Genomic DNA, 16,023 nt, shown 5'->3' on the forward strand with positions numbered 1-16,023 from the left:
GGGGGGGGGGGGGGGGGGAGCAAAATTAATCGCGCAATAGTACATATACTCCCGTATAACATTAACAATCAGTCGTGCCTTTTAAATATAATTTTAGTATCTCTGCTTCCGAGATGGAAAACAGTGCAGCAGTTTAGGTACATTTCACAATGCAAGTTCTCATCATAATTTTAGAAAAAAAAAAAGAGATAAATAGTCCGGTATTGTGGTAGGGATGCTGGAAATAGATATGATAGGAAACAAAATTAGGACACAGAATTGTTTTAAAGAGTCACACTGAAGCTTATCTTTTCGTTAACTGTCATTTCCACCACCAGCATCTGAACCAGCTCAAATTAGTTAATAAGGGTTTTTCTTACAACATGGCTTACCTGTGCCACATGCAATCGTAATTTGGCAAGCAAACCACCTCATCCTCCCCCCCCCCCCCCACACACATTATTTATTAGGAATGTATGTTATGGATGTGAGCAAAAAAAAAAAAATAATAAGAATTTGAATTCCAGGCAGCATATTTATAAAGGTTATTAAGAGCCCAGTGATGCATCCATTCACCATTCCTGCTGACATTTATCAAGAATGTCCGGTTAAATGTCACGGGAAGAGGTAGCGGTCCTGTTCCTAATTAGGATATGAAAGTCATCCAGGATTCCTCTTACTTTCCTTTAACTGTGGCCAACATTGATCTTTTTTTGTCTCACAACATTCAGGAGTGCATGTTAAGCAAACTTTCTTTAACAATTGATACAGGGAAGAGGACAAAGCGCAGACAAATGTGCAGGGATGCAGTTCATCCATCACGGAGGGAAGACTCATTGTTTGCAGATTTTAACCTATAGGAGCTTTCCTCCCCAGCGAGACTCACAAATCACAGGAAGACAGCAGAATACGAGAGGCAGGCAAAGGATGAACCCAGAGAATCTGCAGGAGAGAGAGAGAGAGAGAGAGAGAGAGAGAGAGAGAGAGAGAGAGAGAGAGAGAGAGAGAGAAAGAAAGAGAGAGAACAGTACTTTCACAACTCCTTTCCTCACACAGCAGTATCAGGTTGTCTCATGCTGTGTAGGCCACTAAAACGTTCTTGCTAGTCCAACATTACTGGCTTTCCGAGGTCCAGCACAGGTGAAGTACAATGGAGAGTCCAGGATTGTCTTGCCGCCAAAATGCTTCCCCTGTTGGTAATTTGCTTTTCATGCTACCATGACAAAACAGCCACACCTGTATTAGCGGTGGGAAGCATCAACAAGCAGTCAGCTGTAGTTTTGAACCTGGCTGTCCTTGGGCTGGGAACCATTGCAACTGGGGTTCTGAACAACAGTCTGGTTCACAAGAAGGAGTGATGTTATCTCTAACCGCCAACATTCTAAATGACCTCAGGTCACCGGTCTCTTTGGTTCCTTCTCCACATCTGCTTTTCCCCACCAAGGTGTCAACATTTCACGACTATCACACCTCTTTCACATTGCCCCGTCTCCTGGCCAGTGGCACCTTCAAAAAGCTTATTCTTAAATGTTTTATTGACCCATTTCCTGATAACATAACTCTTGGAAAATGATGCTACTTTTGGGAGTTGGGCTCCCAGACATTTGTTTTACCCTCCTCTGGCTGTTTCAGCCTTTCTCCCCCTCGGTGACAAGTTCTTATTTATTGCGAGATTACGGTAAACAAACACTTTTGTTGGTCGGATGATGCCTGTTTAAGAACAGTCACGGCACATTTCCCTGACACTTTCGCAGTCAGTTGTGGTTTCGAGAACCACGGCGTGATGAATACACTAATCGCTGCGGAACGCCACGTTAATTGAGAGAGAATAGATGTTGGGCGGCACCAGACTGTGAGACGTAGTCCCAGAGGAAACCGTATGAACGCAGATTGATGTTTAAATGGATTTGACGTTCAGTCCTTTTATAGGTATATATATATATATAGGCAAAAATAATTAAACAGCAACATTTTTTTTTTCCACCAAAATGATTTGCATAACATTGCCTCCTTGTGCTGGTTGACTGAGAGGACGAAACTGGAGGTGCGAACGGTAGCATCTCTTAATGGGAACGAGTTGCATTAATCTGCCAAGCGGTGGTGATGGTTGAAAGGGCCCGTTTGGAGACAGGAGTGTCTGGAGAGTTCCTGGTGAGATCCAAAAACAGAACCCAGGGCTCAGGGGGTCCTGCACTGAAGGGTGAGATTGATGATGCACGGGGCTCCTTGGAACCGGAAATTAAGGTGTGCGTGATGTGTGTGTGTGTGTGTGTGTGTGTGCACGCACGTGCGTGGACTTTGGACTTTATATGATCTCTCACCCATATCCAGTCCCTTTTTATTTTTATTTTATATTTCATTCTGACCCCCTTTCCACAGCCCTCACTATCCTGCCCCCGCCCTGATCCATGTGCATCCAGCCCATTGGCCCCCGCCTGTTCTCTCAGAGCCTCTCCCATTACACAACTCTTCAAACAAAATTTACATCCCCAGGCTGGCTGTAAAATAAGTAATTTCTCAAAATATTTTCAGAGAGAGCCATCAACGCATTCTGATGCCCTTGCCCTCCACATCCCCAAGGAACAATGAGAGTCAGCCATTATTTAGCGTGCCTATAACTACATTAATACTCTGCATAAGCACATTCAACATGCAGAATTACAGTGTTGTCTGACTGCGCATCAGTTTGCCACCTTCATGAGCCCGGGTGCTCTTCTTTCACATCCTGTCCTAGAAACTGACTCATTGTATCTGGAGTGACAGGACCATTTTTAGTTACATGCGCAACCCGGCAATGAATATGCAATGAACGATGTTCGACTATGTTTAAAAGATGTGCGCATCTCTTTTTCTGCTTCTGCTTTAACCTACTTCAGCCTGGGTTTGAGCTCGAGGCTGGAGGGGGCCGTAAATAGTCCAGCCAGGAGGAACTCTGCCCCATAGTACTGACCGTTCTCTCCAGCACTGAGAGCCTGCCAAATTACAGATCTACAGCAAGGCCGTCGACTCGACCAAAAACAATCGAACATTGTATTCAAAGAATAACAGATATATTTCAAAATGTATTGCTGAATTAGCATAGTTATTGTATTGCCATAAATGATTAGGATATCTTTTGGCACTTCCTGTTACGCCTGTTATGTCCACAGGGGGGTGAACGAAAAGCACAAGGCAAAGGGAGGAACTTAAAGAAGTTATATAAATTGATGACAGTGGCAAAACAGAAAGCAGGGCTAGTTAACTTATATATACTATCGGCAAATTAACTGACAATACTATTGTTTGTAATAATGACCTAAAGTAAGCAAAAATTCAAACGAGTCTAGTTCATGCATTTTAACTTCACAATTTTGTAGTATACACCTAACTATAATTCATATTGAGCACAACATTCTGTTAGAATGAGCGGGGGCCCAAATTAGGCTACATTGGGATGGAAAAGCCATGAAAAACAGGTCCTCTTCCCACTTATTTAGAGGCGAATACTGAGTGTTTTTTTATTACAATGTTCCATGTTGAGGGGAAAACACGATCTGCTTGAACAGAAGTGCCAGGAATATTCAGGAATTTTTGTGCTAGCTATGCAGTGGTTTTCCAACACACAAGAGGAATCTGGTCAACTGCTAGTGGCACCTTCTTTCCATTCATCATCATGTCTTGCTGTAGTACATTAATCTTTATATATCTTTAAATTCAAAAACTGATTGGTAATGCACCAGTGGGAAAACAGGTCATTCGGAAGCAAGAGATAACGTTTCGAAATACAGGACACATTACATCTTCAGCGTGCACACGGAAAAAAAAATTGGGCATTCATTGTAGCAGTACCAATTGTTTTTTTTTTTCCTGTTCAAAGGAACGTTAAAATATGGAATCTAAATCTAACAGCCCTATTCTGACACCCATTTAGAAATTCCTGCACCATATTAGTTAATATGCTACCTTATCATCTTCTCCATATACTGCAGGGAAATATGGACAGAGGAGAAAACCTTTGACTTCTGCCCTGCACTGCAACAAATATACCGACTTTCATAAACTCTGACTTCAGATATACACAGTGTCCCCAATTACATTATACAACAATACTCTACACCCGTAACATTTCTTCAAAAACGTAACCGAAGCTTCTGATGTTTCTTTCCACGGGGGCCTTGGAATGAATGCTTCAGCAGAGATTCCTGGAACAAGGCAGCCTGAGGTTCAGTCTCTTAGCCAAGGCAACTAAACAGAAGCCCCAAATGACTACTGTACCTCATGAATTCTGTTCCATTTTTTTTTCTTCTCAATTTTTTTTTGGCAGTGATGTAATTAGTGCAGTATGTGCAGGGCGTAAACGTAATAATAAGGATGAGTCTGGGGGTTGGGGTGGGTGGTGGGGGGGGGGGGGGGGGAGATTGTGTGTGGGAGAAGACTCAGAGCAACACCATAAATGTATCAGAGGAGGTATTATGCAATTTCCCCCATATATTCCTGACAAAGGGATTAATACACGGTCATGTGTTCAGAGCTGTTGGGTCCATCAGGCTCGGAGTGCCTTGGATTCACAACACAGGGACCATCACTGGCACTACGCACACAAAGGCTATTGTGCTGAGAGCAGCTTCAGAGCAAAAGAGCGATTGTGAGAAGCAAGATAGAGAGAGAGAGAGAGAGAGAGGGAGGGAGAGAGAGAGAGAGAGAGAGAGAGAAACACATGAAAGACACATTAACAGGAAACAAATTAGTGTTAAAATCAGTTTCTCTTTTCTCCTAGATGTTGCTACATTATTTTTCATTATTGTGGCTAATCTCTATTAAGAGAGGTAAAATTAATTGTTGTGGAATATCAATATATAAAATCAGGTTCAAAAAAAGAAACTTACCAGCATCATTACAGCATCGAGGCCATACTGTGATCAATTATTATTGTAATTTGCCATGCTAGAAAGTAATTTACATCAACTGAGATTGCAGTCAGAACCTGAAAATAAATAATTCAAGCAAGAATATAAATATGAAAATTAAAACAAAAGGCAAAAAAACAAAACACGGGCTGACTAGATTATGGGATGCTGGGGTGTGTACACGCAGAGGGAATGCAAATGAGCCACAGTGGTACTGAAGATCGAGCCAGAAAGTACATTTCACGCAGGTTACCAAAACAGCTGGCTCTTTAACCATCTATTTAAATCGCCAGGCTGTCGAGCATTGACCAACTGATGCTCATTGACCTTCTCTAGTACAATTAAAAATGTTAATTTGAATTAATTTACTAAATTTATTTGGATGCTGCTAGAACACCCGCAAAAACAAACAGAGCCCTGATGAATTTTCTTTGAGTTTTTTTATTTTTATTTTACCAAGCTGTGGTTTTGTACACATCTACTAGGTGATGCAGATTAACATTATTTTACAACCAAATTTCACTAAAACATGCGAGGTGCTAAGATAAATGACATTTTGATATCTATGTACAGTACGTGTTTGTTTATATCATGTTATATAAAAAGAATACTTAACATGAAAAATATGTATTCTTTTTATATAACATGATAACAGACAGGGGAAGGCAACAAAACGAAGGCAAAGATTCTTCTTTCTGTGCTGATGGTTCTGCAACAAGAAATATTAAGTTTCAGTTTACAGTATATATCTTTTCTGTTAAGGTTTCCTGTTGCAGCACCATCAGCACAGAAAGAATAATCATTGCCTCCGTTTCGTTGCCTTCCTCTGTCTGTGAGTCCGGCGTTGCCTTTTTCCCTAGCGGAGCAGCTTCTGTCCGAGTCCGTGTTTTCGAGCGGCCTTTCCTACAGAATTCAAAAACAAGAGGCAACTTAATTTTCGCCTCCCCGCGATTTCAGTCGCAGGACCGGGCGATGAACACCGGCAGCAGGGCGGCGGAAAATGACTTGTTAGGGAAGGTGCTGTTGCGCTGTTTTCAGAGGAAGGGGGAAGAAAGAAAAAAATTACACAAGGGCAAGACTAAAGCAGGGGCAATCAATCATTCCACGCGGGTAATATGCAAGGGATTTGGCCAAATGTTTGTTAGGGATATGCCCCCACACTCCGGGCCTGCCTGGTGTTAGGGTCCGGCAGCAGGGAACATCCCAGAACAGCACTTTACGTCCCTTTTAAGAAAATTTGCAAAAATTATGTTCATTAGTTATTAAGCGTTGTCAGGCGAAGATTTTACACCCATAGATCATTCACAGGAGCACTGAAGCTACCACAACCTGGAAGGAAAATATACATACATCACTTTCTCATTCCAGATATATTAACCAATGTATGAAGAGGTTTAAAAAGCCTTCTTTTTTTTGCTAGCGGTTTTATGAGTTATTATATTACTAAGGAGTACATTTATTACGTGTGTTTTGGTGCCTGGAAGCAATTTCTAATAGCCCCTTTCAGGAGTGCTTGGGACCCTGATGAATGTTAGCTAATCTCTGTTGTCAGCAGACGATTTCATGTTCATTTATCATGCTTTTAACAGATCTCCAGACGGGAATATTAACAAGAACATTGACACCACAGAAGTCTTTAGGAATCCTAGAGTCATACTTTTTTGACATTTAAAAAATAAATAACTAAATAAAACACCAGACGTGGGTTTTTTAAACTCCCAACCCAAAGGATTAAATTAGAAACATAATGTATATTTGTTTTACAATATATTCAGAGTCCAATATTTTTCTGGTGAAGAAAAATATGAAACCACAAGTGATGAGATCTGCACTCTGTTTAATATTTCATTTTCTAAACTGATAGTTTTAATAAAGAGTTAGATAAAATTAAGCTGGCTTTCTTCAGATCTAATTTCTTCATTTAATGACTAGAGACCTCTGTATGCAAAAATTGCAAAGGTCAGCTTTGAGCATTTTTATCCACATTTATTTTCGCATCGAGACTAGATTTTTAGTGTTAGTTAGGGGAGGTCACTTTGTGAAAAATGTTCAGACCACTTCATTTACATAAGAACTTTCTACCTACCGTACTGTTGCTAGAGTTTTGCAATTTTTTCTTGCGTGAAAGAGAGAACAGAGGAACAAAATGAAAAAAAAGCATTCTTGGGAGGGATCCCAGATCTTTAGCAGGGGGAACACTGATGTATAAATGGAGTAACACAGCTCATAAGCAGCGCTCAGCCTAAGGAGCTGTTCTTATTTTTATCAATGTAATTTCACCCACTGTTGACTTGCCAGGCTCCCCTTCCCCGGCGTTTACCTTTCCGTCGCTTTTCGTCGCCACGGCACCGCGCGCGGCGGCCCCAGCGCGAAGAGGAAGTGACCCCTCCGGCTGTGATTCTAAACGAGACGGAGGACGGCGGGCAGGCAGGCGTACCTGCCCATATGGCACGGGGAGGAGAGGGGGGGACCGCGGGGGCCGAACCTGGTGGAGCGTCGGGTAACGCGGGCGAACGCTCGCGCCCCCCCAACCCCCCCAACCCCCCCCCCCAGGGGACAGCGGGGCCCGGTGAACGCTGGGATACGGTCTGTCAGAACTGGGTTTGGACTGCCGGGGCTCGGCGAATTGGGCCATCCCCGGTCATTAGGAAAGGGAGAGAGCAGAGGGGGAGGAGTCAGCGTACCTCACTGTCCCCGTTTAGGAAAAAAAAAGTGTGAGACTCCGCTAATATGCCCCCTACCTTCCCCACAAAAAGAAAATAAATAAACTGCTGTGGAAGCACGGGTCAAGCCAATCAGTCATGGCCATCTGGCTGAGATGGAGGGAGATAGCAGCCACTCCCAGGCCCAAGGGGGCGGGGCCCTTGTCAGGGAGAGGAAGGAGAGGCAAATTATCCTTTGACATTGTGTGGGGGTCCAAGGTAGCCCAGGCTCGTCCCCACTGACAGGGGAAATCTTTCACTACAAGGTTAATTAAGCAGGGAAATGAGATCAAGAAGCTCCTTCTTACAACTCATTAACCAATTATGATGCTTTCTCACAATAGATCAACATTTAACGATTCACTAAAAATAATTGGCTGTCGATGCAAATCATTAAATCTAATTATTATAGTTACGCGGCTTAAAAAAAAAAAGGAAAAATAAAAAAGGTCAAAATTTCCAAGAACATGTTGCTAAAGAGCTGAAACTATCACTTCATGAGAAACAAATGATTGTTCAAAAAAGTGAGTTTATATTGTAGCATTTTTAAACTGATCAAAAGAAACAATATAAGAGGTTTGGGAAGGCTGTACTGTAGTTAAAAACACAATGAAACGTGCATAATTCCGGAGCTGCAAACAGACCATATAAACTACCTTTCATGTTTGAGGTCTTTTTGTACCTGCTGAACAGTTGCATCTGTATTGCTTGACCATCCAGCACTATGAGTAACTACTTCAGTAAAGAGAACAAAGGTGACAGTTCAACCATAGCTTGACTGAAATGGCATTATTTATTTATTTATTCATAAATAATAATAAAAGAACACACAGTACCTGATCACATTATACAATACAACAGCTTTCATTTTAATGTCTTAAAATTAGCATGTGGCTAAAAGCAGGCTGTTCCAATCCCAGGGAATATTAGAGGCGAAAACCCAATGGGCCAATTGTAGCACAATAACCTTTGAAGGGGTTTAAACCCTGTGCTCAGACCACTAGACCACTGAAGTCTATAATAACTAGAATGGCTATAGCTAATCTCGCGGAATGGGAACAGCTGTTGCAGTTCTAATAGAGGTGACAACCTCTACTTACACTTATATCACACTGTTTTGAACCTTCACTGGTTGAAACACACATACACACACACGCACACACAAATACACATGCACACACGCACGCACACGCACGCACGCACACACACACCCACCCACACACACACACACACACACACACACACACACACACACACACCTGTATTCCTGGGTCACCTAATGCCCAGCAGGTGCATCAATTATAGCCAATCAATTTAAACACTGCACAGCCTGAGCAAATAAAAGCAAGCCAATAAACACTTTGACACTTCACAGGTTATTGTAAGGGATTTAACCGATAATTAGCGATAGGAAACTGCACAGAGGTGTGAAGTGATAATGTTTATGATCTGTGAAGTGGTCAGAAAACAAGTAAACACATTTACATGCACATCGCCGACAACAAAACTCGATATCACGCTTGTGGCAAAGAAGGCCTTAAAACCTGAGCCACTTCAATGGCATCTGAATACATCTGATCATAATTTGAACACAATAGGAGCTTCTAAAAAAATGATGTGATTACAAGACTAGAATATCTTTTCCTGGACAGTCATAGGCTGGTTATAATTAATTAATTTGAAATTCAGTTGACCAATATGTCGGTTATTTTGTAGTGATATGTGTTGACCATTTTGTACAATTCTATCACGAAGTTGCTTATTTTGTCAAATGAATATCACAGCAGCATCAGCCCTTCAAAAGCCTCAATTGGTTGCTTTCTAATATAAATTTTGATTTACATTTTATAAAAAAATCCATACAATTCTAACTGTAATACTGTCTGTTTAGGTACACTCTGTTTCATTGGTCACTTCTCAGCCACTTGAAAAAAGCCACTGGGTGTTGTGCTGAGAAGCTGGGAGCTCAGTGTTTTAAATGTTCATCTTCTCTCTACAGGTTTCCTCAGTTTAAAAAAAAAACTGCAGAATGAATACCCTGTCTATTTGGCTGGCTAGTATAGTTATTCTTCACAATACCGGTGTGACAATGTGCTATGAATAGTCTCCGGTTTCTTGGGTTCAAATGTGGTGGACGTCAGTCACGTGACAATGCAGTGGCCAGTCGTGTTCCATCTCAGTTCCTACTTCATTGAGACTTTTCCAAGAAAACGTTTTTTATTTATTTTTTTGATATTTCATACAGGAAAGAAAGTGAAGTCGGAGAATCCTACCCTATTTGGTAACAGTGGAAGCTATCTTCTTGGTGCCATCCCAACACTCTGAAATAAACACAGAAATGGCAGCCAAAATTAGCTTGGCAGTGAGTTGGCAGTGTGGCTTTTTGCAAGTAATTGATGTGATGGGCATGTGGACGTGGTTGACTCCAAAAAAAAAAAAAAAATTGTGAAAGCACTTTCACATCCAGCTGAAGCTCCTACACAAGTGGATGAAAACCTCCCCGCTGTTCATCAGTCGGTACGATGTACATCGATGGGATATTTTAATACCTGTCAGGAAGAGTGATGAGGAAAGACTGGAACCCCACACACTGCTGTCCCTCTGTCCCTGTCTGTAACTCCGGGCTGGAGCGGCGAGGGTGCGTGAGACATACACCGATGCTTCATCTCACGGAGCGGGTCATCAGCGACCTGGCGCGAGCACTTAAAGACACGCAGCCAGGGACGTGTTAAGCTCCCGATTTGTGTTCATGTGGTAAGTCTGTGACCTGGATCAGAAGTCCTACCAGAGCCTTAGGCCATTTCTCAGGGTGCCCACTGTACAGGGACATCAGTTATATATTTTTTTAAAATCTTTAAAAATTTAGGAGGAAATTTATATATCATTTGGGCAGAATTGCGTACATTATCCTAAAACATATTGTCTCCGTTTTAAATTAATTAAAGAACACGTAATTTGGTGGAGCTTTTGTATAAGAAACCATAAGTTTGCCTAATAGATAAAGTCTTAAATAGTCCGTTTTTTATTTTATTTAGTTGAAAATAGTGAATGTACCTGGTAAAAACAGAGCAACAGCTGTGCAAGCCAACCGGGAGATGATCAATCCTGAAGTTTGAAAATGACACACCGGAAATCTAAAAGGACTGCAGTGTTTTTGATTCTTCCCATTATTTAGAGCATCCCTAAGCCTTGCTGTTCAATGAGTCTGCTGCAGCCAAGGGACAAGGTGTCACACCTTCTTCATTTCTTATGCATTCAGTTTAATTAATGCACAGCATCATTGCAGCTTGCAGTCACCTCAGCTTAAAATGTGGATCAAGTATGTGTCTCTCTCTCTCTCTCTTTCTCTCTCTGCCTCCCTCTCACCATCTCCCATTTCCTCTTTCCTCCCTCTCTCCCATTCTGCTTTTCTTCCCGCCCACTTTAAGGTAAATTTCAATTTAGTTGCTTTTATTCGGCAGAAAAAAGTAACATTACTGTTGCCAAAGCTTTGCCACATTAACAGCAAGCATTACAGGGGTGATTTTAATGTGCAATTTAGTAGTAACCATTCTGATTTTTAGAAAACAGAAAAGTAAATGTGTAACACTGTTATTACATTAGTGTATTTATTTATTTATTTATGGATATTCATTTCAAAATGAATGACTTTGTTTAGTAATTTAGTGCTTAAAAAATTAAAAGCTCTGTATATGATTGCATCTGTTAGACTTCCATTCCCCATTCCCCTCCTCTCTTCCCCTAGCTCTCTCTCCTTCTCTCTTTCCCTCTTGGGCTCCTTGGTGAACAATAGCAGCCACAGCTGCCATGTCCTGTGTGTGTCCTTCACATTTCACTGGTCAGCTTGCAGTAATCAACCTACATCACCCACATAGGGCTTGCTCCTAATTACTACACCCAGTGCCATGAGAACGCACCCAGCCACATACAGTACACCTCAGACCCACACGCCTTCTGCAGTCCGGCCGTCCTGGCTGCCATAATGCCTGTGGATAGGCCTCCGTCTGTACAATAGACACACTATGCACATGCGAGGGAGGACTGAACAACATGGGGTCTTTTCTCTCTCTCTCTCTTCTTTCCACTTCATTTATCATAATATCATCCACACAGAGAGATAGATAGAGAGGGAGAGGGGGGGGGGATTTCTTGAGCTACCCAGTCTGTTCTACAGCATGGTGTGCTTGAGTGACAGACTTCAAACACATCAAGCAGTGGCCTGGATACAACAACCATCCAGCCATTACAAGCAAATTTAGATAAACTCTCGACCTAGAATTCCTTACCTACTCCCCCAGATTACTCTCCGCTCTCATTTAAAGTACTTACCTGGGAAGCTTAGTATGCAGCCCAGGGTTTGAGAGGGGAGACTCAGAGCACCCCACAATACTCCAAAGTGGAAAAAAAAATCGAAAATGTCTCCTAAAATAAAAATTCATGTTCACCAAAGCGAGCTGAAACTCTACTTGTGATTTGTCGGATTTGCTCACAAACTCTTCAGCGTGATGTATGATCTAATGCTCCTCTGCTGACATGATACAGTCCATACATGTCCAAACATGCAATAGAATACAGTTTTGACTTGATATGTGTCAAATACTTATTTAATGAATCTGGTATAAAAATTGCTCTCCAATGGTAAATTCGAGTGGCACATTGCATGCGGAAGCAGCACTCATGAGAAGTTCATGCAGAAATGGGTAGGCGGGAGGTGTGGTAATAAAAATATCGCATCAAGTGTAATTATGGCTCCAAAACTGCCCGTTGAGTGTTAAGAGCAGGAGAAAGCAGTCGTTTACTGTTAATAGCAATTTCTCCATTACTTCTTTCTTTTCATATGTGCATTAGATAAGAATTCAATGTTGCAAGTCAAATGTGTATTATTATTATTGTATTGTAAGGCTAGGCTATCATTCTAGAATGATAATTCCCAAGCCTTATTCTCATTAAATAACAAATTCAGGTTTGAGCTCTTTTTTTTCCAGAGTGACAAGAAGGCATTTACTCTGTTATTTTAAAGTTGATTGATAGCTGTCCAGGGAACCTTAAATTACAAGCTCAGGAACAATGAAAAGCAAAGTCAACACTCTGAATAGTCCGTAAAAATCACTCCTTGCCAATGCAGTCCTTGAGATTAATGTGTGCTGAACACTCTTCTTTGTCAAAAGAAAGAAGACAGACAATTAAGTTGCCACAAAACACCCTATACAGCAACCATAATGTCATTATATTTTTTCAGGTTAATGCGGGAATTGCAAATTGTCATCAGTTTGTCTATAATTCATAATTCAGGTTAAAAAAAAATCTAATAAAAACTTAGCAGCCTGGCATTGCTTTGTAATTAGGATGGGAACTGGAAACAGCACATTAGCAGAAGTGGGGGAGTCCTTTAAAGTTATGATTCCTTTAAACCCGTTATACAAAAAAAAAATCATAATTGGCTATTACACCATAAATGCTCTCACATCAGTCGCAGACCCTATTTGAATCAACTGCATCTTATATCGTAACATCTCTATAAACTTTTAATAATCAACGACAGCAAAGAAGCAGGATTATCTTAAAACACTGTGATTACAACAAAGCGACCCAATTAAGAGGAGTTAAAATTTAAACCAGAGTGGTTGTAAATTTCCATAACAGCAACTCGTTTGATGGCATCGTGCAACAGAGACAAAAAGTATTTGTCCGCCGATGGCCGATCGCTATTAAAACTGCCAGACTGGATAAGTCTGAAAAATGATCAAAACCAGGTTTAGGACGTGTAGTTTGTAAGAAGCATTTGTTCTAATTCTAGTGACGCTCTCCGCGGTCTGCAGATTAATCCTGGCTTTGCCGGTGCTGACTGCGGTTCGCGGGCCATAATTCATCACGCTGGTGCCGGGAGGGGCGGCGATGCAGTCGGCAGAGCGCTTTCTCAGCGCACGAAAGCAACTCCTCTGGTCAACCGGATCCAATTATCTATGTGTGCCAACCGCGTAAGTTCTGCACTTCCTCGGCACAATGGCCGCACGGCTCAGTACTGCAAAAGTGAAATGGAGCATCAATTACCTACACGCTGCACTACAAGTAAAAACAGGCTCAGGATCTTTACAAAGATCTTCTCTAATGGTAATTATAGCCATCAGCCACTGGTGAACAGGCAGCACCTGATATTTAATGTGGAGGGATGAGTGTGTATATACTGAAGGGCAGTGGGACGGGTCACACACCATGTGACAGGGGTGTGGCGTGGATGAGGAAACAGGACAGGAAGTAGCCGTGTAGCAGAGAGGCTTGTGTGGATGGTGAGCTTAGATGAGGATTTGTACAAGCAGATGGACTGGACTTAATTGCAGCTCGTAAATGGAGGAGCCATCTGCTCACTATGCTGTTAAAGGTGTTTAACTCCAGGTGTAAAGCAACAATCAACAGGAATTTAAAGAAAATTACAGGAATATGCTCAGTGCATTCAATTTTCATTTGTTTAAGTCAAAATAAAAACAGTACTCGACACCCCACCCCATCAACCCTCACCCTCCCCCCAGAATTTGAATTTCACAAATAGTTATTTTTATCAGTGTAGCTTTGTTGTTATGACAGGCTTTATGTGCATGACAGAAGAAAAGAAGAGAAAAGATTACTTCTGAGAGCTAAATTATGAACCACTGCAGTGAAAGTCTGATCTTAAAACTAAGATTGAGTTTTAAATCTTGGGCATACTATCAAACTGAAAATTGTGCATTGACTACCAGCAATATCTTAAAACAAATTGTCTCTGGTCTAGGGCAGTCTGAAGTCATAAAACCTGATCATCTGTGCCCATTACATTGTAATATAGTTCTACAACGTGAGCTCATTGCATGCCCACATTGCTCCTTTGCATGGCAAACACCACTATCTGGAGCAGGAAATATTTTCACATATTACTCGTTGATGACTTGGACACTTATTCATGATATTTAGCATACACTATAAGCTAAAAACTTACAGCACCGCCCTTTCAACGGTGCCTTCCCAAAAGGGAAACAAGCAACCTTCTGGCTAGGCGTGTGATATCGTAACCGTGGCACCGAACCGCCGTCCACGCCTCCGTAGGGACCGCGGGGCAGCGGCGCTAGCCGGAGCCGTCGTTTGGCGGTACGAGAGAGGAAGCGCGCCTCAGCGGGAGGCGGGCGTGAGCCCCGCTACCGCAGGTCGCCGGCGGAGGGAAAGCCTGGGGACCGGATGAAAGAGGGAGCGCGGAAGAATGGCGGAGCTGTGCAGTCTGTTTTCCCAATTCCCCCGACCCCCGGGTTCTTGCATTAGTCATTCTCGCCATAGCACTTCAATTAGCCCTGCGCTGTGTCTGCCGTGCCGTGTCTCCCGTGCGCTACCTCGGCTTAATTGCCCACCTAGGCCTCCGTACAGAAATTAATTATCTTTCCGCTACATTGTCAGTTAAAAGTAAGATTAAATGGATTTTGAGCATTAATAAAAAGGCAATGATAAGACAAATTGTCTCTTAATTATTCATCAGGGTTTTTTTTTTTTTTTTGCCTTTTTTTCCCTAAGAAAAAAACCAAAAAGGACTGCAGGGGTGTTGTGTTTACTATCGGATTGTTTTAATTAACTGCAGCCATTATGTATGTGAAAGATGACTATATTAAGCAGATAACGCGCCACAGTCTCGAGGACCGAGGTCATCTTTCCATGAAAGGGACTTTTGATAAACAGCCCAACTCGAGCCCGGGAATTTTAAACGGATAAGTCGTTAAAATGAAAGTTGCACGAGAGTTTAGAGGTGGAGAGAAGACGATCCGGTGGCTGCACTGCGGCTGAACAGGCCTAATTGATTTAAATGTGTATCATCTGAATATGCTGCAGCATCTGCTGCATTCCATGAGCCAGATTTCCAGGGCAGCGATCGTTTCTCAGCGCTGTCCCAATCTGGACTGCGGTCGATTAGCCCTGAATGCAGGAAGCACTTTTATTCCACCCTGGACAACGCACCGAGGAGCAGGGTCAGGCATCTCCACACAAGCAACACCGCAGTTCAGGTCAGGTGTGGAATAACACTGGAAAAAGGCTCAACAGTCAACTTTCCTCAATAGTGAGTGAAATTTAAAGAGAAAATTGAGTTGAGCTTTACTTTGCTCCATCTTTGAATTCATAAAAGATGTGCCGTCTCAACATGTTGTGGAGACATTTTCATCAGGGGTAAGTATAAATTGTGAAAAGAATTCAAGTCTAATTATTCTATTACATTCCATTTGATTTATGTGACATCCTTCCATGCAGTCAGTCATGAATCACTGAACTTCACCAGAAACTGGGTTGTTTTTTCTGTCATCACATGCAGAGTGTGCAGACGACTTTTTATACGATTATAAACTTTTCAAAAGGTTTCCTGAAGCTCTCAGTCCCTCGTCTGACTTCTTGATTGATTTGGATGCCACTGTCTTTTTTGTTTTTGCAACCCTGAACACCCTCATCAT

Source organism: Anguilla anguilla, chromosome 7 (assembly GCF_013347855.1).
Source record: "Anguilla anguilla isolate fAngAng1 chromosome 7, fAngAng1.pri, whole genome shotgun sequence".
Taxonomy (NCBI): domain Eukaryota; kingdom Metazoa; phylum Chordata; class Actinopteri; order Anguilliformes; family Anguillidae; genus Anguilla; species Anguilla anguilla.